General features: G+C 58.7%; 1 protein-coding gene across 1 annotated transcript in view; it reads right to left on the minus strand.

Annotated features, from left to right (window-relative positions):
- gapdh (glyceraldehyde-3-phosphate dehydrogenase) overlaps positions 1-16,031 on the minus strand; it is a 93,990-nt gene extending 77,959 nt beyond the window's left edge. Inside the window, exon 1 of the mRNA XM_072478747.1 lies at positions 15,887-16,031. The gene's annotated coding sequence lies outside the window, so the exon portion shown is untranslated. The remainder of the gene's footprint in view (positions 1-15,886) is intronic.
- Positions 16,032-26,565: the final 10,534 nt, after the last annotated feature.

A 26,565-nucleotide genomic window follows, 5' to 3' on the forward strand; every position in this document is an offset into this window, starting at 1 on the left:
ACACACACAGCTCGCTCTCACACACACAGCTCGCTCTCACACACACAGCTCGCTCTCACACACACAGCTCGCTCTCACACACACAGCTCGCTCTCACACACACAGCTCGCTCTCACACACACAGCTCGCTCTCACACACACAGCTCGCTCTCACACACACAGCTCGCTCTCACACACACAGCTCGCTCTCACACACACAGCTCGCACTCACACACACACAGCTCGCCCTCACACACACACAGCTCGCTCTCACACACACACAGCTCGCTCTCACACACACACAGCTCGCTCTCACACACACACAGCTCGCTCTCACACACACACAGCTCGCTCTCACACACACACAGCTCGTTCTCATACACACACAGCTCGCTCTCACACACACACAGCTCGCTCTCACACACACAGCTCGCCCTCACACACACACAGCTCGCTCTCTCACACACACAGCTCGCTCTCACACACACAGCTCGCTCTCACACACACAGCTCGCTCTCACACACACACAGCTCGCTCTCACACACACACAGCTCGCTCTCACACACACACAGCTCGCTCTCACACACACACAGCTCGCTCTCACACACACAGCTCGCTCTCACACACACACAGCTTGCTCTCACACACACACAGCTCGTTCTCACACACACACAGCTCGCTCTCACACACGCACAGCTCATCTCACACACACACTCACAGCTCGCTCTCACACACGCACAGCTCGCTCTCACACACACACAGCTCGCTCTCACACACACACAGCTCGCTATCACACACACAGCTCACTCTCACACACACAGCTCGCTCTCACACACACAGCTCGCTCTCACACACACACACAGCTAGCTCTCACACACACAGCTCGCTCTCACAAACACACAGCTCGCTCTCACACACACAGCTCGCTCTCACACACACACAGCTCGCTCTCACACACACACACAGCTCGCTCTCACACACACACAGCTCGCTCTCACACACACACAGCTCGCTCTCACACACACACAGCTCGCTCTCATACACACACAGCTCGCTCTCACACACACACAGCTCGCTCTCACACACACAGCTCGCCCTCACACACACACAGCTCGCTCTCTCACACACAACTCGCTCTCACACACACACAGCTCGCTCTCACACACACACAGCACGCTCTCTCACACACACAGCTCGCTCTCACACACACAGCTCGCTCTCACACACACAGCTCGCTCTCACACACACACAGCTCGCTCTCACACACACAGCTCGCTCTCACACACAAACAGCACGCTCTCACACACACAGCTCGTTCTCACACACACAGCTCGTTCTCACACACACACAGCTCGTTCTCACACACACACAGCTCGCTCTCACACACACAGCTCGCTCTCACACACACAGCTCGCTCTCACACACACACAGCTCGTTCTCACACACACACAGCTCGTTCTCACACACACACAGCTCGCTCTCACACACACACAGCTCGCTCTCACACACACACAGCTCGTTCTCACACACACAGCTCGTTCTCACACACACACAGCTCGCTCTCACACACACACAGCTCATTCTCACACACACACAGCTCGCTCTCTCACACACACAGCTCGTTCTCACACACACACAGCTCGCTCTCACACACACACACATCTCGCTCTCACACACGCACAATTCGCTCTCTCTCACGCACAGCTCGCTCTCACACACGCACAGCTCGCTCTCACACACACACACACAGTACGCTCTCTCACACATACGGCTCGCTCTCACACACACAGCTCGCTCTCACACACACAGCTCGCTCTCACACACACACAGCTCGCTCTCACACACACACAGCTCGTTCTCACACACACACAGCTCGCTCTCACACACACACAGCTCGCTCTCACAAACACACAGCTCGCCCTCAAACACACAGCTCGTTCTCACACACACAGCTCGCTCTCTCACACACACAGCTCGCTCTCTCACACACACAGCTCGCTCTCACACACACAGCTCGCTCTCACACACACAGCTCGCTCTCACACACACAGCTCGCTCTCACACACACAGCTCGCTCTCACACACACACAGCTCGCTCTCACACACACACAGCTCGCTCTCACACACACAGAGCTCGCTCTCACACACACACACAGCTCGCTCTCACACACACAGCTCGCTCTCACACACACAGCTCGCTCTCACACACACACAGCTCGCTCTCACACACACACACAGCTCGCTCTCACACACACACAGCTCGCTCTCACACACACACAGCTCGCTCTCACACACAAACACACACACACACACAGCTCGTTCTCACACGCACAGCTCGCTCTCTCACACGCACAGCTCGCTCTCTCACACACATCTCGCTCTCACACACACAGCTCGTTCTCACACACACACAGCTCGCTCTCACACACACAGCTCGCTCTCACACACACAGCTCGCTCTCTCACACACACAGCTCGCTCTCACACACACAGCGCTCGCTCTCACACACACACAGCTCGTTCTCACACACACAGCTCGCTCTCTCACACACACAGCTCGCTCTCTCACACACACAGCTCGCTCTCACACACACACAGCTCGTTCTCACACACACAGCTCGCTCTCACACACACACAGCTCGCTCTCTCACACACACAGCTCGCTCTCTCACACACACAGCTCGCTCTCTCACACACACACACAGCTCGCTCTCACACACACACACACAGCTCGCTCTCACACACACAGCTCGCTCTCACACACACAGCTCGCTCTCACACACACACAGCTCGCTCTCACACACACACAGCTCGCTCTCACACACACAGCTCGCTCTCACACACACAGCTCGCTCTCACACACACAGCTCGCTCTCACACACACACTGCTCATTCTCACACACACACAGCTCGCTCTCTCACACACACAGCTCGTTCTCACACACACACAGCTCGCTCTCTCACGCACACAGCTCGCTCACACACGCACACAGCTTGCTCACACACACACACACACAGCTCGCTCTCTCACACACACAGCTCGCTCTCACACACACAGCTCGCTCTCACACACACAGCTCGCTCTCACACACACAGCTCGCTCTCACACACACACCCTCGCTCTCACACACACAGCTCGCTCTCACACACACACAGCTCGCTCTCTCACACACACAGCTCTCTCTCTCACACACACAGCTCGCTCTCACACACAGCTCGCTCTCACACACAGCTCGCTCTCTCACACACAGCTTGCTCACACACACACACAGCTCGCTCTCACACACACAGCTCGCTCTCACACACACACAGCTCGCTCTCACACACACAGCTCGCTCTCACACACACAGCTCGCTCTCTCACACACACAGCTCTCTCTCTCACACACACAGCTCGCTCTCTCAGACACACAGCTCGCTCTCTTAGACACACAGCTCGCTCTCTCAGACACACAGCTCTCTCTCTCACACACACAGCTCGCTCTCACACACACACAGCTCGCTCTCACACACACAGCTCGCTCTCACTCACACACAGCTCGCTCACACACACACAGCTCGCTCTCACACACACACAGCTCGCTCTCACACACACAGCTCGCTCTCTCACACACACAGCTCGCTCTCACACACACACAGCTCGCTCTCACACACACACAGCTCGCTCTCACACACACACAGCTCGCTCTCACACACACACACTCGCTCTCACACACACACAGCTCGCTCTCACACACACACAGCTCACTCTCACACACACAGCTCGCTCGCTCACACACAGCTCGCTCGCTCACACACAGCTCGCTTACACACACACACACAGCTCGCTCACACACACACACAGCTCGCTCTCACACACACACAGCTCGCTCACACACACAGCTCGCTCTCACACACACACAGCTCGCTCTCACACACACACAGCTCGCTCTCACACACACACAGCTCGCTCTCTCACACACACAGCTCGCTCACACACAGACACACAGCTCGCTCACACACACACACACACACAGCTCGCTCTCTCACACACACAGCTCGCTCTCACACACACAGCTCGCTCTCTCACACACAGCTCGCTCACACACACAGATCGCTCACACACACACAGCTCGCTCTCACACACACAGCTCGCTCTCACACACACAGCTCGCTCTCACACACACACAGCTCGCTCTCACACACACAGCTCGCTCTCACACACACAGCTCGCTCTCACACACACAGCTCGCTCTCACACACACACAGCTCGCTCTCACACACACACACACAGCTCGCTCTCACACACACAGCTCGCTCTCACACACACAGCTCGCTCTCACACACACAGCTCGCTCTCACACACACACAGCTCGCTCTCACACACACACACAGCTCGCTCTCACACACACAGCTCGCTCTCACACACACAGCTCGCTCTCACACACACACAGCTCGCTCTCACACACACACAGCTCGCTCTCACACACACAGCTCGCTCTCACACACACAGCTCGCTCTCACACACACACAGCTCGTTCTCTCACACACACGGCTCGCTCTCTCACACACACAGCTCGCTCTCTCACACACACAGCTCGCTCTCACACACACACAGCTCGCTCTCACACACACACAGCTCATTCTCACACCCACACACACACACAGCTCGCTCTCTCACACACACAGCTCGCTCTCTCACACAAACAGCTCGCTGTCACACACACACAGCTCGCTCTCTCACACACACAGCTCGCTCTCACACTCACACATAGCTCGCTCTCACAGACACACAACTCGCTCTCACACACACACAGCTCGCTCTCACACACAGCTCGCTCTCTCACACACACACAGCTCGCTCTCTCACACACATAGCTCGCTCTCGCACACACACAGCTCGCTCACACACACACAGCTCTCTCTCTCACACACACACACACACACACAGCTCGCTCTCACACACAGCTCACTCTCTCACACACACACAGCTCGCTCTCACACACATTGCTCGCTCTCTCACACACACAGCTCGCTCACACACACACAGCTCTCTCTCTCACACACACAGCACGCTCACACACACACACACACAGCTCGCTCTCTCACACACACACAGCTCACTCTCTCACACACACAGCTTGCTCTCACACACACACAGCTCGCTCTCTCACACACACAGCTCGCTCTCTCTCACACACACAGCTCGCTCTCACACACACACACACAGCTCGCTCTCACACACACAGCTCGCTCTCACACGCACAGCTCTCTCTCTCACACACACAGCTCGCTCTCTCACACACACACAGCTCGCTCTCTCACACACACAGCTCGCTCTCACACACACACAGCTCGCTCTCACACACACACAGCTCATTCTCTCACACACACTGCTCGCTCTCTCACACACACAGCTCGCTCTCTCACACACACAGCTCGCTCTCACACACACAGCTCTCACACACACACACAGCTCGCTCTCACACTCACAGCTCGCTCTCACACACACAGCTCGTTCTCACACACACAGCTCGCTCTCACACACACAGCTCGCTCACACACACAGCTCGCTCACACACACAGCTCGCTCACACACACACACAGCTCGCTCTCTCACACACACACACAGCTCGCTCTCACACACACAGCTCGCTCTCACACACACACAGCTCGCTCTCACACACACACAGCTCGCTCTCACACACAAAGCTCGTTCTCACACACACAGCTCGCTCTCACACACACACACAGCTCGCTCTCTCACACACAGCTCGCTCTCACACACACACAGCTCGCTCTCACACACACACAGCTCGCTCTCACACACACACAGCTCGCTCTCACACACACAGCTCGTTCTCACACACACAGCTTGCTCTCACACACACACAGCTCGCTCTCTCACACACACAGCTCGCTCTCTCACACACAGCTCGCTCGCCCGCACCCGCTGCTGGCTCGCCCTCACCCGCTGCTCGCTCTCACACATCTCACTTTCTCACATAAAGAACAAAGACCAATACAGCACAGGAACAGGCCCTTCGGTCCTCCAATCCCGTGCCAAACATGTTGCCCGTTGTGGTACTACCAGGTATTGCGGTACCAGAGAGAGGAATGACCATTGGCTAGACCGCGGGGTCTACCATTGGGCAATGTACATAGCCCCGCCCTGAGAGGCGGGGTATAAGAACCAATGCCGTCCCAGCAGCCTCCACTGCTGTAACATCGCTGCTGGGTACAGTTCTATCTGATTAAAGCTGAATCGATATGACTCCACGTGGTCTCAAGAGTAGTGATTGTGTATCAATTTAATCAGATAAGTACTTTGAAGGATGGATCTCCGCATCAAGCCGGCATGCCTTCAGCTCAGCCCACACGCAGAAAACTCTGCCGAGATTTTTAAGCATTGGCTGGCATGCTTCCAGAGCTACCTCGAGACGGCTGCCGACAGCCCCACGGAAAGGCAGAAAATGCACCTCCTACGCTCGCGGGTCAGCCCGGCGATCTACCCCCTGATCGAAGGGGCGGCGAACTATGATAAAGCCATGGAACTGCTGGAAGGACACTACTTTCGTCCACTTAATCAGGTCTACGCCCGTCACCTGCTGGCAACGAGACGGCAGAGCCCAGATGAGACGCTAGAAGATTTCTACAGGGCGCTGACAGTGCTGGGCCAAAACTGCGGCTGCCCAGCGGTGACGGCGAACGAGCACTCCGAACCTTTAATTTGAGACGCCTTTGTGGCAGGTATGATATCCCCCGATATTCGCCGAAGGCTGCTCGAAATAGAGACGCTGGGCCTCACCGAGGCCCGGGCCCTGGCAGGGTCCATGGATGTGGCGTACAAAAACGCCCTTGCATACACCCCCGCGCGCACCGCGCCCCCCTGGGCTGCGTGGCACCCCGCCGCGGCAGCCCCCCAGACCTACCCGCTTAACCCCGAGACTTGCCCGCTAACTCCGCAGGCCTGCGCGGCAAGGCGCCCCGCTACCGTCGCCGGCCAACGCTGCTTCTTCTGCGGCCAGGCGAATCACCGCGCGCGCGCTGCCCGGCCCGCACCATCACCTGTAAAGGGTGCGGCAAGAAAGGCCACTATGCCGCAGTCTGCCTCGCCTGCGTGGTGAACGCGGTGTCCAATGACTACCCTCAGCCATTCCTCCAGCCTCCCGCTGCGCAACCACAGCCGTTCTTCCACGTCCCGACCGTCCCAGGCCCACCGCCGCACTCCCTTTTCCCAGCCCCGCCGGCCCAATGCGCACCGCAGCCTTTGCCCCGCCAGGCAGCGTCGCAGCCGCAGCCATTTCCCCCCCCCGGCAACCATGCTGGAGGAGTACGCGCAGCCATTTTGTCCCTCGCCGGCCCAATCGTCGGGGTCTCCGTCCCCGAACTCCATGGGAGATCCCTGGCCGGCGCCATCTTGGATGGGCCCTCACACCCCCAGCACGGCTGGCTACGTGCTGCCGGACCAAAACCCCTTGCTGCAGCTGGCCTCCGCCACGCTGGAGCAGCATTCGCCGCCAGTTTACTCCTCCCCGCCGCCATCTCCGAAGTCCCCGGGCTCCACGTGCGATCCATGGCCGGCGCCATCTTGCATGATGCCTCAAGCCCCCAGCACAGCTGGCTACGCGCTGCCGGACCAAAACCCCTTGCTGCAGCTGGCCTCCGCCACGCTGGAGCAGCGTGCACCGCTAGTTTGCTCCTCCCCGCCGCCATCTTCGGAGTCCCCAGACTCCACGTGCGATCCATGGCTGGCGCCATCTTGGATGGTGCCTCAAGCCCCCAGCGCGGCCCGACCAAAACCCCTTGTTGCAGCTGGCCTCCGCCTCGCGGGAGCAGAGTGCGCCGCCATTTTGTCCCTCCCCGCCGCCATTTTGTTCCTCCCCGCCGCCATCTTCGGAGTCCCCGGACTCCATGTGCGATCCATGGATGGCGCCATCTTGGATGGGGCCTCAAGCCCCCAACACGGCTGACGATGCGCTGCCCGATCTTCACTCCTTGCTGCAGCTAGCCTCCATTACCCTGGACCAGAGTCGGCCCCGAACGATAGCAAAGGCCACCACGACGATCGGCATCAACGGCCACGTGATGTCATACCTCATCGACTCCGGGAGCACGGAGAGCTTCGTCCACCCCGACACGGTAAGGCGCTGTTCTCTGGTCACCTATCCCACCCAACAAAGGATCTCCCTGGCCTCTGGCTCACACGCGATGCAGATAAAAGGGTTCTGCCTCGCGAACCTCACCGTCCAAGGCAGGGAATTCCGCAGTTTCCGCCTATACGTGCTGCCGCACCTCTGCGCAGCCACCCGTCTGGGACTGGATTTCCAGTGCCACCTACAAAGCCTGACTTTTAAATTTGGCGGCCCTATACCCCCCTTACTGTTTGCGGCCTCGCGACCCTGAAGGTCGACCCGCCTTCCCTTTTTGCGAACCTTACCCCGGATTGCAAACCTGTCGCCACCAGGAGCAGACGGTACAGTGCCCAGGACCGGACCTTCATCAGGTCAGAGGTCCAAAGGCTGCTGAAGGAAGGGGTCATCGAAGCGAGCAACAGCCCCTGGAGGGCTCAAGTAGTGGTGGTAAAGACCGGGGAGAAGCATAGGATGGTCATCGAATATACCCAGACCATCAACCGGTTTACGCAACTGGACGCGTACCCTCTCCCCAGTATTGCCGACCTGGTAAACAGGATCGCGCAATACAAGGTCTTCTCCACGGTTGATCTCAAGTCTGCCTACCACCAGCTACCCCTCCGTAATGGTGAGCGCCAGTACACTGCCTTCGAAGCAGATGGGCGGCTCTACCAATTCTTAAGGGTTCTCTTCGGTGTCACAAACGGGGTCTCGGTCTTCCAACGCGAGATGGACCGAATGGTTGACCGGTATGGCTTACGCGCAACGTTCCCGTATCTGGATAATGTCACCATCTGCGGCCATGACCAGCAGGACCACGACACCAACCTCCGCAAATTTCTCCAGACCGCACACCTCCTGAATCTGACTTACAATAAGGAGAAGTGCGTGTTTAGCATCGACCGTCTAGCCATCCTAGGTTATGTAGTGCGAAGTGGAGTCATAGGCCCGACCCTGAGTGCATGCGCCCCCTCATGGAGTTCCCCCTCCCTCACTGCCCCAAGGCCCTAAAGCGCTGCCTCGGCTTCTTTAGCTACTATGCACAAAGGGTACCTAATTACGCCGACAAGGCTCGACCCCTAATCCAATCCACGACCTTCCCCCTGTCGACGGACGCCCGCCAGGCCTTCTGCCGCATCAAAGCGGACATCGCAAAAGCCACGATGCGCGCCATCGACGAGTCCCTCCGCTTCCAGGTCGAGAGCGACGCGTCTGACGTAGCTCTGGCGGCCACCCTGAACCAAGCGGGCAGGCCTGTGGCTTTCTTCTCCCGTACTCTCCATGCCTCCGAAATTCGCCACTCATCGGTCGAAAAGGAGGCCCAGGCCATAGTGGAAGCTGTGCGGCACTGGAGCCATTACCTGGCCGGCAGGAGATTCACTCTCCTCACGGACCAACGGTCGGTGGCCTTCATGTTCGATAATGTACAGCGGGGCAAGATTAAGAACGACAAGATCTTGCGGTGGAGGATAGAACTCTCCACCTTCAATTACGAGATCTTGTATCGTCCCGGGAAGCTAAACGAGCCTCCTGATGCCCTGTCCCGCGGCACTTGTGCCACCGCACAAGTAGACCGCCTCCGAGCCCTCCACGAGGACCTCTGCCACCCGGGAGTCACCCGGTTCTTCCATTTTGTTAAGTCCCGGAACCTGCCCTACTCCATCGAGGCGGTCAGGACTGTCACCAGGGACTGCCAAATCTGCGCAGAGTGCAAACCGCACTTCTACCGACCAGAGAGGGCGCATCTGATAAAGGTTTCCCGTCCCTTTGAACGCCTCAGCATGGACTTCAAAGGCCCCCTCCCCTCCACCGACCGCAACACGTATTTCCTGAACGTGATTGATGAGTACTCACGGTTCCCATTTGCCATCCCCTGCCCGGACATGACCACAACCACCGTCATCAAGGCACTCCAAACTATTTTTCCACTGTTCGGTTTCCCCGCATACATCCACAGTGATCGGGGCTCCTCCTTTATGAGCGACGAGCTGCACCAGTTCCTGCTTAGCAAAGGCATCGCCTCGAGCAGGACGACCAGCTATAACCCCCGGGGAAACGGGCAGGTAGAACGGGAGAACGGAACGGTCTGGAAGACCGTCCTGCTGGCCCTTCGGTCCAGGAATCTCCCAGTCTCCCGCTGGCAAGAAGTCCTCCCAGTGGCCCTTCACTCCATTCGGTCACTGCTATGTACTACCACAAACCAGACACCTCACGAACGTCTCCTTGTTTTCCCCAGGAAGTCCTCCTCGGGGACCTCGCTCCCAACCTGGCTAGCAACACCCGGACCCGTCCTGCTGCGGAAACATGCGAGGGCGCACAAGTCGGACCCGCTGGTCGAAAGGGTCCACCTGCTTCATGCCAACCCCCAGTACGCCTACGTAGCATTCCCCGATGGACGCCAAGATACGGTCTCCCTCCGGGACCTGCCGCCCGCCGGAGCACCACGCGCGCCCGAGCCACTGCCCCCCCACCCCCTGTACCTGACCGGAGGGTCAGTACTGCCGCCAGAACCCCGACCCAGCGCCGAGCAGGCACCGACGCCCCCTACAGGCACCCCTTTCTTCTGCCCATTTTTCGACCTTACAGCGCCGCCTAGGGGTGACAAAACTGCCTGGGAGGAAGGCACCACGTTCCCGGAGTCACTACCGCCGGGGCCCTCACCAGGATCGCCGCCGAAACTTAGACGCTCCAGTAGGACGACCAGGCCGCCCGATCGTCTGATTGCAGCACCATGAGGAAAATTAACAACGCAAGAACTTTCTCCGCAACCCTCGTTAGCATGGTACCTGCAATACCTGGTCCTACCATGAAAAGGCGACAGCAATACTGGCCATCACTCCACTGGCTCTTTTTTAACAGGGGATGAATGTGGTAATACCAGGTATTGCGGTACCAGAGAGAGGAATAACCATTGGCTCGACCGCGGGGTCTACCATTGGGCAATGTACATAGCCCCGCCTCTAGAACCAATGCCATCCCAGCAGCCTTCACTTCTGTAACTTCGCTGCTGGGTACAGTTCTATCTGATTAAAGCTGAATCGATATGACTCCACGTGGACTCAAGCGTATTGATTGCGTATCATCCGTCTAACCTAAAACCTTTGAGATGTTCAGGGTCTGTATTCCTCTATTCCCATCCTATTCTATTTAAATGATTTTATTAGGGCTTTTTCTTTTCATACATAACAAGGGTGAAAGTGAACATATGCAAAAACTACATAGATCAGTAACAATCCGCATTTTACAAGTGCCCAGCTTTTGAGTTGGCCTCTTAACCCAACTCCCCCTATTGCCCAAGTCTCCCTCCCCTTCTTGCTATCTGGTGTGTCTTCTTCGCTCGTTGATTTCTCAATTCTGAACCTATTCAGCTGGCGTGCTGGTACATGTGTGACCTGATGTAAAATTGCTCTTCTTTACTTGTTCCTGTTTACAAGCATTCGGTGCCCCCCCCCCCCCCCCCCCCCCACCGTGTGGGCTGTGGTTGGGTTCTCTGTCTCCCTGTTCCCTCCCTCCCCACCTATTCCCACCCCCTCCCTGTTTGTGTCTGTGGTCCCTCTGTGGGTCCCCCCTCCACCTGGCTGTTGACTACAAACAGGTCCTGGAACAGGTTGGTGAATGGCCCCCATGACATGTGGAAGCCCTCTTCCGACCCCTGGATGGTAAATTTGATTTCCTCCAGTTTGGAGAGATTCCGCCAGGTTGGACAGCCAGTCTGCAGCTGTGGGTGGTGCGGCTGATTGCCAGCTGAGCAGGATTCTCCGGCGGGCGATTAGGGAGATAAGCCCAAGGGCGTCGGCTCTCCCTCCCCATGAAGCGTCTGGGTGTTCTGAATACTGCCCCTTTTGGGCACGGCTCCACTCTCATCCCCATAACCTTGGCCATCACCTCGAAGAAGGCTGTCCAGAACCCGACAAGTCTGGGGCAGGCCCAGAAAATGTGGGCGTGGTTGGCCGGGCCTCCCTGGCACCGTTTACATTCATCCTCCGGGAAGAACCTGCTCAAGTTCTGGTTAAGTGGGCTCCATGTACCACCTTTAGCTGCATTAGGCTGTTGACCCTGTGCAGTGCTTCACTCCATAACCGTCCTGGTCACATAAACACCATCCTATTATTCAACAGTAAGGCCAACCCCTGGCTCTCGACCCGTAGCAGGAATGGTCCTACCCAGCCTTTCCTTATCCGCCGTCGGTCCTTCTCTCTCAGGTGCGTCTCCTGGAGGAAGACTATGTCGGCTTTCATACTTTTCAGGTGGGCGAAGACTCTGGATCTTTTCACTGGGCCGTTAAGTCTCCCGACGTTTCAGGTGACTATTCTAATGGGGGGGGGGGTTCTGTTCTCCCCCTCCAGCGGGTTCAACCATGCTTACCGTGTAGACGCGCCCCTGCACTCCAGCGTTTCCCTTGGTTAGCGGTTGCCTTACTGACTGAGGCCAGGCCCTCAAAAGTGGCTGTTTGGGGTGCCATTTTTATCCATGTCACCACGTGTGGTCTGTTGTAGTCAGCCGAGTGCCCTTACCACCTTTGTCCTTGTCTTTCCCGAATGATTCTTACCCCCCTTTTGTCTTCTCCCCCCTCCCTACTCCCCTTCCCCCATTTACCCCCCTATCTGACCCCTGTTGGCGTTGTGTACCCCCCCCTCCCGTTGCCAGTTGCTCTTTCCTCTGGGGGAGTGTGCCACCCCCCCCCCCCACCCACCACCCCCCCACCCCTCATCATACCTCCTGGTGCTTGCTTTCCCGCTAGTGTGCTGGCCCCATCTCCTAGGGTTGGTTATGAGCCTACCCTTCTCCCGCTATCTGGTTTCCCCTCTTTCTATCATCCTCACCCTCTCCTGTGTTCCGCTGCCCTTGCCCCTAGGGGGCTAGATCCTACCTGGGACCGGGGGCTAGATCCTCTCTGGGACCGGGGGCTTGATCCTACCTGGGACCGGGGGGGGGGGGACTAGATCCTCTCTGGGACCGGGGGGGCTAGATCCTCTCTGGGACCAGGGGGGCTAGATCCTCTCTGGGACCGGGGGGGGGCAGATCTTCTCTGGGACTGGGGGGGCCAGATCCTCTCTGGGACTGGGGGGGCAGATCCTCTCTGGGATGGGGGAGAGGGGCTAGGTCCTCTCTGGGACCGGGGGGGCTAGGTCCTCTCTGGGACCGGGGGGGCTAGGTCCTCTCTGGGACCGGGGGGGGCTAGGTCCTCTCTGGGACCGGGGGGGGGGGGGCTAGGTCCTCTCTGGGACCGGGGGGGCTAGGTCCTCTCTGGGACCGGTGGGGGCTAGTTCCTCTCTGGGACCAGGGGGGGCTAGGTCCTCTCTGGGACCGGGGGGCTAGGTCCTCTCTGGGACCGGGGGGGGCTAGGTCCTCTCTGGTACCGGGGGGGGGGGGGGGGGGGGGGGCTAGACCCTCTCTTGGACTGGGGGTGTGCTAGATCCTACCTGGGACCGGGGGGCTAGATCCTACCTGGGATCGGGGGGGGGGGGCTAGATCCTACCTGGGACCGGGGGCTAGATCCTCTCTGGGACCGAGAGCTAGATCCTTTCTGGGGTCGGGGTAGATCGTTTCTGAGGTCGAGTGTAGATCCTTTCTGGGGGTCAGGTGTCAATCCTTTCCGGCATCAGGGTAGATCCTTTCTGGGGTCAGGGTAGATCCTTTCTGGGGTCAGGGTAGATCCTTTCTGGGGTCAGGGTAGATCCTCTCTGGGGTCTGGGTAGATCCTTTTTGGGGTCGGGGGTGGATACTCTCGGGGGTCGGGGTAGATTATTTCTGTGGTTGGTGTAGATCCTTTCTGGGGTCAGGGTAGACCTTTCTGGGGTCGGGGTAGACCTTTCTGGGGTCGGGGTAGATCCTATCTGAGGTCGAGGTAGATCCTTTCTGAGGTCGGGGGTTGATCCTATCTGGGGTCGGGGGTAGATCCTATCTGGGGTCGGGGGTAGATCCTATCTGGGGTCGGGGGTAGATCCTATCTGGGGTCGGGGGTAGATCCTATCTGGGGTCGGGGGTAGATCCTATCTGGGGTCGGGGGTAGATCTTATCTGGGGTCGGGGGTAGATCTTATCTGGGGTCGGGGGTAGATCCTATCTGGGGTCGGGGGTAGATCCTATCTGGGGTCAGGGGTAGATCCTATCTGGGGTTGGGTAGATCCTATCTGGGGTTGGGGTAGATCCTATCTGGGGTCGGGGTGTTGATCCTTTATGATTGTGGGTAGATCCTTTCTGGGGTCGGGGAGTTGATCCTCTCTGAGGTCGGGAGGTTGATCCTTTATGGGATTGGGGTAGATTCTTTCTGTGGTCAGGGAGATCATTTTTGGGGTCGGTGAGTAGATCCTTTTTGGGATTGGAGAGTTGATCCTCTCTGGGGCCAGGAGATCGATCCTTTATGGGGTCAGGGGGATTGGATTATTTCTGGGGTCAGAGAAGATCCTCTCTGGGATCGTGGAGTAGAGCCTCTCCGGGATCGTGGAGTAGATCCTCTCTGGGATCGTGGAGTAGAACCTCTCTGGGATCGTGGAGTAGAGCATCTCTGGGATCAGCTGGTTGTTCCATTATGGGGTCGGCTCGTAAATCCTTTCGGGGGGGTGGGGGGGGGGGTGGAGGGGAGATCCTCTCTGGGGTCGAGGGGGGGTTGACCTTTCTGGGTTCAGGGGGTAGATCCATGGGCAGCACGGTAGCATAGGGGTTAGCACTGTGGCTTCACAGCTCCAGGGTCCCAGGTTCGATTCCCCGCTGGGTCACTGTGCGGAGTCTGCACATCCCCCCGTGTCTGCGTGGGTTTCCTCCGGCTGCTCCGGTTTCCTCCCACAAGTCCCGAAAGACGTGCTGTTAGGTAATTTGGACATTTTGAATTCTCCCTCAGTGTACCCAAACAGGTGCCGGAGTGTGGCGACGAGGGGCTTTTCACAGTAACTTCATTGCAGTGTTATTGTAAGCCTACTTGTGACAATAAAGATTATTATTGAACAAAAAGATCCTATCTGAGATCAGCGGGGGAGGGTAGATCCTATCCAGGGATGGTAGGCCCTATCTGGAGTCTGCGAGCAGATCCTATCTGGGATCAGGGGGTAGATCTTATGCATAGGTGCCTGGAATCAACACTCTCTGTATCTCTCGCTCTGTCTCTTTCTCACACAGCCTCTGTCATTTTTGATCTCTTTTTATGTCTGTCTCTCTCCTGCACTGTCTCTCTCGTCATCTCTCGCTCTGTCCCTCTCTCTGTATCTGTTTGTTACTCTTGTTCTCTATCTGTCACTCTTGCTCTCTCTGTCTCTGTATCTGTCACTCTTGCTCTCTCGGTTGGTCTCTCTCTGTCTGCCTCTCTCTCTCGGACTCTATCTCACTCTGCCTCTCTTTCTTGCTGTCTCGCTGTGTCTGTATCTTTGTATGATCCTGTCCAACTCTACGTCATTCTCATTCTCACTCTGTCCCTCCATCTCTCTGTCTCGCTCAATCTCCCTCTGTCTTTGTGTCTCTGTGTCTCTCTCTCCCCCTGTGTGCGTCTCTCTCTCTCCCTGTCTCTCCCGGTGTGTGTCTCTCTGTCCGTGTGTGTGTGTCTCTCTCTCTCTCTGTCTGCATGTCTCTCTCTCCGTGTGTGTGTGTCTCTCTCTCTGTGCATGTCTCTCTCTCTCCCTGTGTGTGTGTGTGTGTGTGTGTGTCTGTCTGTCTTTGTCTCTGCCTGTCTGTCTGTGTCTCTCTCTGTATGTCTGTCTCTGTCTCCCTCCCTCCTCCCTCCTCCCTCTCGCTCCCTCCCTCCCTCCCCCTCTCCCTCTCCCTGTCCCTGTCTCTCTATCTGTACCCCCACACTGCTACATTACCTGTGTGTGAGGCCTGGCCAAGGCAGGGGCTGCGTCTCCTCCTCTCGTCCTGTCTGTGTGACAGTGAGCTGCAGCAGCTGCTGGGTTTATATAAACCGGAGTCCTGCCCCCTCCCCCTCACCGCCCAGTCCTGCAGTAACCTGAGGCTGAAGGGCGAACTGCGGGCTCCAAGGGCACCAGATTCGTGGGCCGCCTTAAAGGAGACAGCATGCCAGGAATGGGGAGAGTCCGAGCCGGGACTGAGAGGGAAGCAGCAGCACTTTGGTGTTTCTCGATCGTTCTCCCAGCTTTCGCCGTGAGCGAGCAGCAGAGGCCACTCAGTCTAGCTCCTTCGCACAGTGTAACATTCAGCCCATCCAATTCCAGCCTAACCCCTTCCTGCAGCTGCACATTCAGTCCATCTAATCCCAGCACAGCCCCTACCTGCAGCTGCACATTCAGCCCATCTAATTCCAGCCTAGCCCCTTCCTGCAGCTGCACATTCAGCCCATCTAATCCCAGCACAGCCCCTTCCTGTAGCTGCACATTCAGTCCATCTAATCCCAACCTAGCCTCTTCCTGCAGCTGCACACTTAGAACATAGAACATAGAACGATACAGCGCAGTACAGGCCCTTCGGCCCATCTAACCTACACTATGCCATTATCATCCATATGTTTATCCAATAAACTTTTAAATGCCCTCAATGTTGGCGAGTTCACTACTGTAGCAGGTAGGGCATTCCACGGCCTCACTACTCTTTGCGTAAAGAACCTACCTCTGACCTCTGTCCTATATCTATTACCCCTCAGTTTAAAGTTATGTCCCCTCGTGCCAGCCATATCCATCCGCGGGAGAAGGCTCTCACTGTCCACCCTATCCAACCCCCTGATCATTTTGTATGCCTCTATTAAGTCTCCTCTTAACCTTCTTCTCTCCAACGAAAACAACCTCAAGTCCATCAGCCTTTCCTCATAAGATTTTCCCTCCATACCAGGCAACATCCTGGTAAATCTCCTCTGCACCCGCTCCAAAGCCTCCACGTCCTTCCTATAATGCGGTGACCAGAACTGTACGCAATACTCCAAATGCGGCCGTACCAGAGTTCTGTACAGCTGCAACATGACCTCCCGACTCCGGAACTCAATCCCTCTACCAATAAAGGCCAACACTCCATAGGCCTTCTTCACAACCCTATCAACCTGGGTGGCAACTTTCAGGGATCTATGTACATGGACACCTAGATCCCTCTGCTCATCCACACTTTCAAGAACTTTACCATTAGCCAAATATTCCACATTCCTGTTATTCCTTCCAAAGTGAATCACCTCACACTTCTCTACATTAAACTCCATTTGCCACCTCTCAGCCCAGCTCTGCAGCTTATCTATATCCCTCTGTAACCTGCTACATCCTTCCACACTATCGACAACACCACCGACTTTAGTATCGTCTGCAAATTTACTCACCCACCCTTCTGCGCCTTCCTCTAGGTCATTGATAAAAATGACAAACAGCAACGGCCCCAGAACAGATCCTTGTGGTACTCCACTTGTGACTGTACTCCATTCTGAACATTTCCCATCAACCACCACCCTCTGTCTTCTTTCAGCTAGCCAATTTCTGATCCACATCTCTAAATCACCCTCAATCCCCAGCCTCCGTATTTTTTGCAATAGCCTACCGTGGGGAACCTTATCAAACGCTTTGCTGAAATTCATATACACCACATCAACTGCTCTACCCTCGTCTACCTGTTCAGTCACCTTCTCAAAGAACTCAATAAGGTTTGTGAGGCATGACCTACCCTTCACAAAGCCATGCTGATTATCCCTGATCATATTATTCCTATCTAGATGATTATAAATCTTGTCTCTTATAATCCCCTCCAAGACTTTACCCACTACAAACGTGAGGCTCACCGGTCTATAGTTGCCGGCGTTGTCTCTGCTCCCCTTTTTGAACAAAGGGACCACATTTGCTGTCCTCCAGTCTTCTGGCACTATTCCTGTATCCAATGATGACATAAAAATCAAAGCCAAAGGTCCAGCAATCTCTTCCCTGGCCTCCCAGAGAATCCTAGGATAAATCCCATCAGGTCCCGGGGACTTATCTATTTTCAACCTGTCCAGAATTGCCAACACCTCTTCCCTACGTACCTCAATGCCATCTATTCTTAGACCATCTAATCCCAGCATAGCCCCTTCCTGCAGCTCCACATTCAGCCCTTCTAATCCCAGTTTAGCCCCTTCCTGAAGCTGCACATTCAACCCATCCAGTCCCAGCCTAGCCCCTTCTGCAGCTAAATATTCAGCCAATCCTTTTTAAAAATGAATTTAGAATACCCAATTCTTTTTTTCCCCAATTAAGGGGCAATGTAGCGTGGCCAATCGATTTACCTTGCACATCTTTGTGAGGGTGAGACAGACACACAGACGCGGGGAGAATATGCAAACTCCACATTGATCCAGAGCAGAGATTGAACCGGAGTCCTCAATGCCGTAGGCAGCAATGCAAACCACTGCACCACAGTGCTGCCCACTTGCGTCACGTCATAAAAATGGGCCGATAGTCTGCGGCCCGAAATGGGCTAGCAGCGACGTAACGGGATCCACGCTTGCGCAGTGGTTCACGCCGTGCAGCGTCATACGCGCTGCACGGCGTGACGGCTCATAAGGCCGCGCAGCTCCCCCCCACCCGACCGGAACAGCCGACCGCAACACCCGACTTGATGGCTGGCCGTCGCTCAGCCCCGAGGTTCGAGTCACGCGATGTGGAGGCGCTCCTGGACGCGGTGGAGCAGAGGAGGGACGTCCTGTATCCCGGGCACGGCCGCAGAGTTGCCCCACGCCACAGCCGGCGTCTGTGGAGGGAGGTGGCAGAGGCCGTCACCGCTGTGGCCCTAACACCACGGACAGGCACCCAGTGCCACAAGAAGGTGAACGACCTCGTCAGAGCAGGCAGGGTGAGCCTCCCCCATATCCCCCCTCCCCCAAATCCCCCCCTCCCCCATATCCCCCCCTCCCCCATATCCCCCCTCCCCCATATCCCCCATATCCCCCCTCCCCCATATCCCCCCTCCCCCATATCCCCCATATCCCCCCCTCCCCATATCCCCCCTCCCCCATATCCCCCCTCCCCCATATCCCCCATATCCCCCCTCCCCCATATCCCCCCTCCCCCATATCCCCCCTCCCTCATATCCCCCCCTCCCCCATATCCCCCATATTCCCCCCTCCCCCATATCCCCATATCGCCCCTCCCCATAATCCCCCCTCCCCCATATCCCCCATATCCCCCCCTCCCCCATATCCCCCCTCCCCCATATCCCCCCTCCCCCATATCCCCCCTCCCCCATATCCCCCATATTCCCCCCTCCCCCATATCCCCCCTCCCCATATCCCCCATATTCCCCCCTCCCCCATATCCCCCCTCCCCCATATCCCCCCTCCCCCATATCCCCAAGTGAATCCAGCCCTAACCTTAACCTCTGCAATGCACGCGCAACCGATGGCGTGCATTCATATACCTGCCTACCACTGTTGCCTTTTACCCCTGCCACCACCCCCCCCCCCCCCCCCAGGAGAAGCGCGCACACAACAATAGGGAGCATGTGAGGACTGGAGGAGGGCCCGCTGATGAGAGGCCACTGACCGTACACGAGGAAAGGGCCCTGGAACTGGCTGGCGGACCTGAGGACCGGGAGGTTGCTGATGCAGAGGTCGGGGCCCCACGAGCAAGTGAGCCACCAACAGCCCGTCCCCATATCCCCCCTCCCCTATATCCCCCTCCCCCGTATCACCTGATCACTGCCTGATGTCTAACCATGCATGCTTCATTGTGTATCGCAGGACCAAACGTCCAGGCACCCATCCCCGCAGATGCAGACCGCCCGCAGGATGCCCCTCGGAGACCACAGGAGACGGAGAGACCCGCACCCGCAGCGACGACCCTCCAGCATGCGAAGCCCCGGAGACGGAGGGATGCCCCGCGACCCACAGAGACGGAGACCCGCCCCTCCAGCATGCGCCCGCAGGATGCCCTCGGAGACCACGGAGACGGAGAGACCCGCACCCTCCAGCATGCGACGCCCGCAGGATGCCCCTCGGAGACCACGGGAGACGGAGAGACCCGCACCCTCCAGCATGCGACGCCCGCAGGATGCCCCTCGGAGACCACGGGAGACGGAGAGACCCGGACCCTCCAGCATGCGACGCCCGCAGGATGCCCCTCGGAGACCACGGGAGACGGAGAGACCTGGAGCAACAGGGAGACGACACCCCCGTCACGTGCGGGAGCGACCACCCAGCGACGAGGGGGGCAGCCACAGGCCCCCGTCACATCCGAGCCAGGACACCACTATCCAGGACACCCCTACCCGGGACACCACTACCCGGGACACCACTACCCAGGACACCCCTACCCGGGACACCACTACCCGGGACAGCACTACCCGGGACAGCACTACCCGGGACAGCACTACCCAGGACACCCCTACCCGGGAAGACGAAATACCGGACAGTGACTCAGAGTGGATGGGTGGAGACGAACCCCCACCCCAAAGTGCCATGGACTCAGAGTGGGACGAAGAGCACGACACAACGCCACTGCTGTCACCAACACCCTCCACCATCGCAGAAACACTCACCACGGTTGGGCACTTTAGTGATGAGGCGTCTGGTACACTCACTGGTGCGCACAACACAGCCATCCCGGTACAGCAGGTGGAGGTAGGAGCAGCAGAGGGACCGGGCGGTCGGAGGGCAGCCCAGGCCAAGCGAACATCTGCCGCCCAGATGGATCCCGGGTTCCTGCAGTTACCACACCCACACATAGATCCGATGCAACCACCGACACGGAGACGAGCGAATAGGGTGACGGGTGGCTTGCGGCGGCTGCGGTCGCAGGTGGAGGAGTCCACCCGCGTCCAGGAGCTGGGAGTGGTCCCGGTCATGCGTGCCACCCAGGCTGACACCGCACGGGTGGCGTCCGCGGTGGAGGCAATGGGTGCGACGGTGTCAGACATGGGGAACGGTTTGCGAGGCCTGGGGCCTTCCGTGCAGGCGGCGTCTGTGGCCCAGGAAATGGCTGCCCTCTCACAGGAGGCCATGAGCCAGTGCCAGCGCCAGATGGCAGAGGCGCTCAACGCCATAGCCCAGTCTCAGCAGGCCATGGCCCAGTCTCAGCAGGCCATGGCCCAGTCTCAGCAGGCCATAGCCCAGTCTCTGCAGGCCATGGCCCAGTCTCAGCAGGCCATAGCCCAGTCACTGCAGGCCATGGCCCAGTCTCTGCAGGCCATGGCCCAGTCTCAGCAGGCCATCGCTGAGGGCATCGGCGCCAGTGGCCATGTGCGAGCTGGCGTCGCACTGTCGCAGACAGGGTTCGACAGCCCCCTGGGCTCCATGGCTGCAAACCTGCAGACCCCTGTCGATACCAGCACGGGCCTCCAGGACTGGCAGCGCCAGATGTCGGGGGCGCGTCGGATGGCCAGTCCGTTCGCATCCCCCACCCATGTAGAGGCCTGGGGGCCATCGGGCACCCCGAGGGAGGAGGAGGTGGTGTGGTCCATCCCGGCTCCCTCTGTAGGGGAGGTCCCGGTACACCGCGACACCTCGGACTCCCCCCCTTCCGTCCCAGGTGCATCGGGTGGGCAACGGGCAGGACAGGCTGGCAGCTCGCCATCCCAGTCGCCCGGGCCGCAGCCTGGCCCATCTAGGCCAGGACGCCCCAGGAGACGGCCGCCAAAGGGATCCAGTGTCAGAGGGCAGGAATCACAGGAGTCCACCTCCAGTTCTGCTGTACCGTCTGGGGAACCACGTAGACGTAGTCAAAGGGCCCGTAAGGCCAAACAATTAGACACTGAGTAAGTTGGCACGGGTGCAGGGCACAGATGAGTTTTAGGGGCTAGGGCACGTGCATAAACTCCTTTGGTTATTAAAGTCAATGTTACACCTACCGAAGCTGCCTTTGTGCTCTGTCCAAAGTGTGCGGGGGTGTCATGTACGTTGAGCGCAAGTGTGTGTGTGAGGGGTGGTCTTACCTCAGCCCCAGGTGAGTCTGCCCCCTTCCCCCTGGGCCGCCATCAACATCCCCCGGGCAGAGGACGGGACCGTGCGCTGCAGTGTCACAGCCGCATGCAGGGATGGTCCGGGTGGATGGTGGTACTGTGGCCATGGGTCAGACATAGTCCAACGATGTAGAGCCAGGAGCTCATCGGAGGCGGGTTGTCATCATTCTCCATGGCCTGCGATAGACACGCGTCCACCCGCAACTGGGTGAGCCCGGCCCGTTGTGCCGCCGGTGGATCGGCAATTGGGGGTGGGGGGGTGGTGTGCATGCGGGTGGGGTGTGTGGGGTTGGGGAGGGGGGTGAGGGTGCTGGGTGGGTGGATGGGTGGGGGGTGTGGGTGGTCGGCTGTTGTCATGGTGTGCGGTCTGTGGCCATACTACCCGATTCCCACGCCCATCTAGTCAGTGAAGCGGGCGTCTATCAGTCTGTCCCGTGCCCGCTGGGCCAGCCGGTAACGGTGGACAGCCACCCGCCTGTGTCTACCCCGTCTGCCCTGACCATTGCCCCCATCCCCCTCATCTGGGGAGGACTGGGCCTCTTCCTGCTGCTCCTCCACTCCGCCCTCCTCTGCCTGCGGCACATCGCCCCTCTGCTGGGCTATGTTGTGCAGGACGCAGCACACCACAATGATGCGGCCGACCCTATCTGACCGATACTGGAGGGCGCCCTCAGAGAGGTCCAGGCACCTTGTCGCTACATGGGCATCATTGTAGCGGTTCTCCGCCTCATTGCGTGGCCTCCGTATAGGCGTCATCAGCCACGATCGCAATGGGTAGCCCCTGTCGCCCAGCAACCAGCCCCTCAGCCGGGGATGGTGTCCCTCGTACATGCCGGGGATGGATGACCGCGACAACACGAATGAGTCGTGTACACTGCCTGGGTGACGGGCGCAGACGTGCAGGATCATCATGCGGTGGTCGCAGACCACCTGTACGTTCATTGAATAGGTCCCCTTCCTATTAGTGAACACGGCCCTGTTCTCTGCAGGTGGCCGCACGGCGACGTGCATCCCATCGATCGCGCCCTGGACCATGGGGAACCCGGCAACGGCAGAGAAGCCCACGGCCCGGGCATCTTGGCTGGCCCGGTCCACGGGGAAGCAGATGTAGCGGTGCGCCATGGCATAAAGGGCATCTGTCACTGCCCGGATGCACTGATGCACCGATGTCTGCGATATGCCGGACAGGTCCCCACTCGGTGCCTGGAATGACCCCGTTGCATAAAAGTTCAGGGCCACCGTAACCTTGACGGACACGGGGAGAGGGTGTCCCCCGCCAGTGCCACGCGGTGACAGGTGTGCCAGCAGGTGGCAGATGTGTGCCACGGTTTCCCGGCTCATCCGGAGTCTCCTCCTGCATTCCCGGTCCGTGAGGTCCTGGTATGACTGCCGGGGCCGGTACACACGGGGCGCCCTTGGGTGCCTCCGTTGCCGTGGGGCCGCGACGTCCTCCTCCCCCTCCTCGTCCTGTCGGTCAGGTGTCCCTCCAGCCTGGGCGGCTTCCGCCTGCCCCTCTGCGGCAGCATGCGCCGCCTCTCTGGCACGCTCCTCCTCCTCCTCCTCCTCCTCCTCCTCATCCAGGGCAACATAGACATGAGCGGCTGCCACCATGGCGGCCAACATCGCTGGATGGTCTGAAAACATGACGGCCTGGTGGGGGGGGAGGGGAACGACGACATGTCATCATTGCCCATATCCCCTCCTCCCCCCAGCCAGGTGGCATGGACCGCATGGGTCCAACTGTTGGAGGCTGGTACCTGGCCAGGGTGGACCAACTCATTTGCCCTCCCATCACCCACCCCGGCACGGACCCCCCTCCCCAACCTCCACCCCGGCACGGACCCCCTCCCCAACCTCCACCCCAGCACGGACCCCCCCCAACCCCCAACCTCCACCCCGGCACGGACCCCCCCCCCCAACCTCCACCCCGGCACGGGACCCCCCCCCAACCCCCAACCTCCACCCCGGCACGGACCCCCCCCCCAACCTCCACCCCGGCACGGACCCCCCCCCCAACCCCCCAACCTCCACCCCGGCACGGAACCCCCCCCCAACCTCCCACCCCGGCACGGACCCCCCCCCCCCAACCTCCACCCCGGCACGGACCCCCCCCCCAACCTCCACCCCGGCACGGACCCCCCCCCCAACCCCCAACCTCCACCCCGGCACGGACCCCCTCCCCAACCTCCACCCCGGCACGGACCCCCTCCCCAACCTCCACCCCGGCACGGAACCCCCCCCCCAACCTCCACCCCGGCACGGACCCCCCCCCCCCAACCTCCACCCCGGCACGGACCCCCCCCCCAACCTCCACCCCGGCACGGGACCCCCCCCCAACCCCCAACCTCCACCCCGGCACGGACCCCAACCCCCAACCTCCACCCCGGCACGGACCCCCTCCCGGCACTCCCCCGGAGCCCAGCCTACTCTAACCACCCCCCCCACCCCCCCCCCCCCCCCCCCGCCGCACACACACACACACAAGCCGAGACACACCTCTCCTCACGCAATCAGTCTGCGGCCACGCCATTTCCTGCCCAGAGCCAACCCCCCAGGCCTCGTTGGTCGGCGTGAGCCTGGAGCACCGGGTCACGCCGATGAAAAGGAGGTTTGATTCACGTCGACGTGAACGGTCATCACGTCGACGGGACTTCGGCCCATCCGGAAGGGAGAATATCGACAGGGCCGAAAATCGGCTGCCTTGCGCAGACCCGTGACATTCTCCGCGGCAGCGGCGCCATTAACGCCCCGCCGACTTTTCTCCCTTCGGAGACTTCGGCGGGGGCGGGATTCACGGCGGCCAACGGCCATTCTCCGACCCGGCGGGGGGTCGGAGAATGACGCCCAATATGTGTGGGGTACCTTGAAGAGAGAGCAGTGAGTGGAGGGAGTTAAGGTGTGTGAGAACTCTTAAGAAAGAGCAGTAGGGAGGGGGGGTTAAGGAGTGAGTTCCCCTTAAGAGAGAACAATGAGGCTCGAAAATATTGAGTTTATTTTAAGCGAGAGCAGCAAGGGTAGATTAATGTGTGTGTGGACCCTTTAGGAGAGAGCAGTGAGGAGGTGGCGTGAAAGGTCCCTTTAAACGGGATGTCCCATGACTTCACATCGCTCGACCAAAGGCAGCCAATGGCAGGGAGGCCGCTCACGTCAATTAAAGTGCGGCGACAAATGGGGGAGCGGTAGGCGGGGCTTCAGAGGTGACGCGCAGGGTGCGGGAACGTGCAGCTACTTCTGATTGGCGGACAGCTCTGGGCCAATCGGTATGCCCCATTTAACAAACCCTCCCCCAGAATACTCCCCCGCCAAAAAAAAAACACCCTGCCCCCACCAAAATACTCCCCATAAATACCCTTTCCCCGACCAAAACACCCCCTCCCTATAAACACCTTCCCCCACCAAAACACCCCCTCCCCATAAACACCTTCCCCCACCAAAACACCCCCTCCCCATAAACACCTTCCCCCACCAAAACACCCCCTCCCCATAAACACCCTGCCCCACCAAAACACCCCCTCCCATAAACACCTTCCCCCACCAAAATACTCCCTCCCCATAAACACCTTCCCCCACCAAAATACTCCCTCCCCATAAACACCTTCCCCCACCAAAACACCCCTCCCCATAAACACCTTCCCCCACCAAAACACCCCCTCCCCATAAACACCCTGCCCCCACCAAAATACTCCCATAAACACCTTCCCCCACCAAAACACCCCCTCCCCATAAACACCCTGCCCCCACCAAAACACCCCCTCCCCAAAAACACCTTCCCCCACCAAAACACCCCCTCCCCATAAACACCTTCCCCCACCAAAACACCCCCTCCCCATAAACACCCTGCCCCCACCAAAACACCCCCTCCCCAAAAACACCTTCCCCCACCAAAACACCCCCTCCCCATAAACACCTTCCCCCACCAAAACACCCCCTCCCCATAAATACCCTGTCCCCCACCAAAACACCCCCTCCCCATAAACACCTTCCCCCACCAAAACACCCCCTCCCCATAAACACCCTGCCCCCACCAAAACACCCCCTCCCCATAAACACCTTCCCCCACCAAAACACCCCCTCCCCATAAACACCTTCCCCCACCAAAACACCCCCTCCCCATAAACACCCTGCCCCCACCAAAATACTCCCCATAAACACCCTTCCCCCACCAAAACACCCCCACCCCATAAACACCTTCCCCCACCAAAACACCCCCTACCCATAAACACCCTGCCCCCACCAAAATACTCCCCATAAACACCCCTCACCAAAACACCCCCTCCCCATAAACACCCTTCCCCAACAAATCACCCCTCCCCATAAACACCCTTCCCCCACTAAAACACCCCCTCCCCATAAACACCCTGTCCCCACCAAAATACTCCCCATAAGCACCCTTCCCCCACCAAAACACCCCCTCCCCATAACCACCCTTCCCCACCAAAACACCCCCTCCCCATAAACACCTTCCCCCACCAAAACACCCCCTCCCCATAAACACCTTCCCCCACCAAAACACCCCCTCCCCATAAACACCCTGCCCCCACCAAAATACTCCCCATAAACACCCTTCCCCCACCAAAATACTCCCCATAAACACCCCTCACCAAAACACCCCCTCCCCATAAACACCCTTCCC

Source organism: Scyliorhinus torazame, chromosome 16, assembly GCF_047496885.1.
Source record: "Scyliorhinus torazame isolate Kashiwa2021f chromosome 16, sScyTor2.1, whole genome shotgun sequence".
NCBI lineage: Eukaryota > Metazoa > Chordata > Chondrichthyes > Carcharhiniformes > Scyliorhinidae > Scyliorhinus > Scyliorhinus torazame.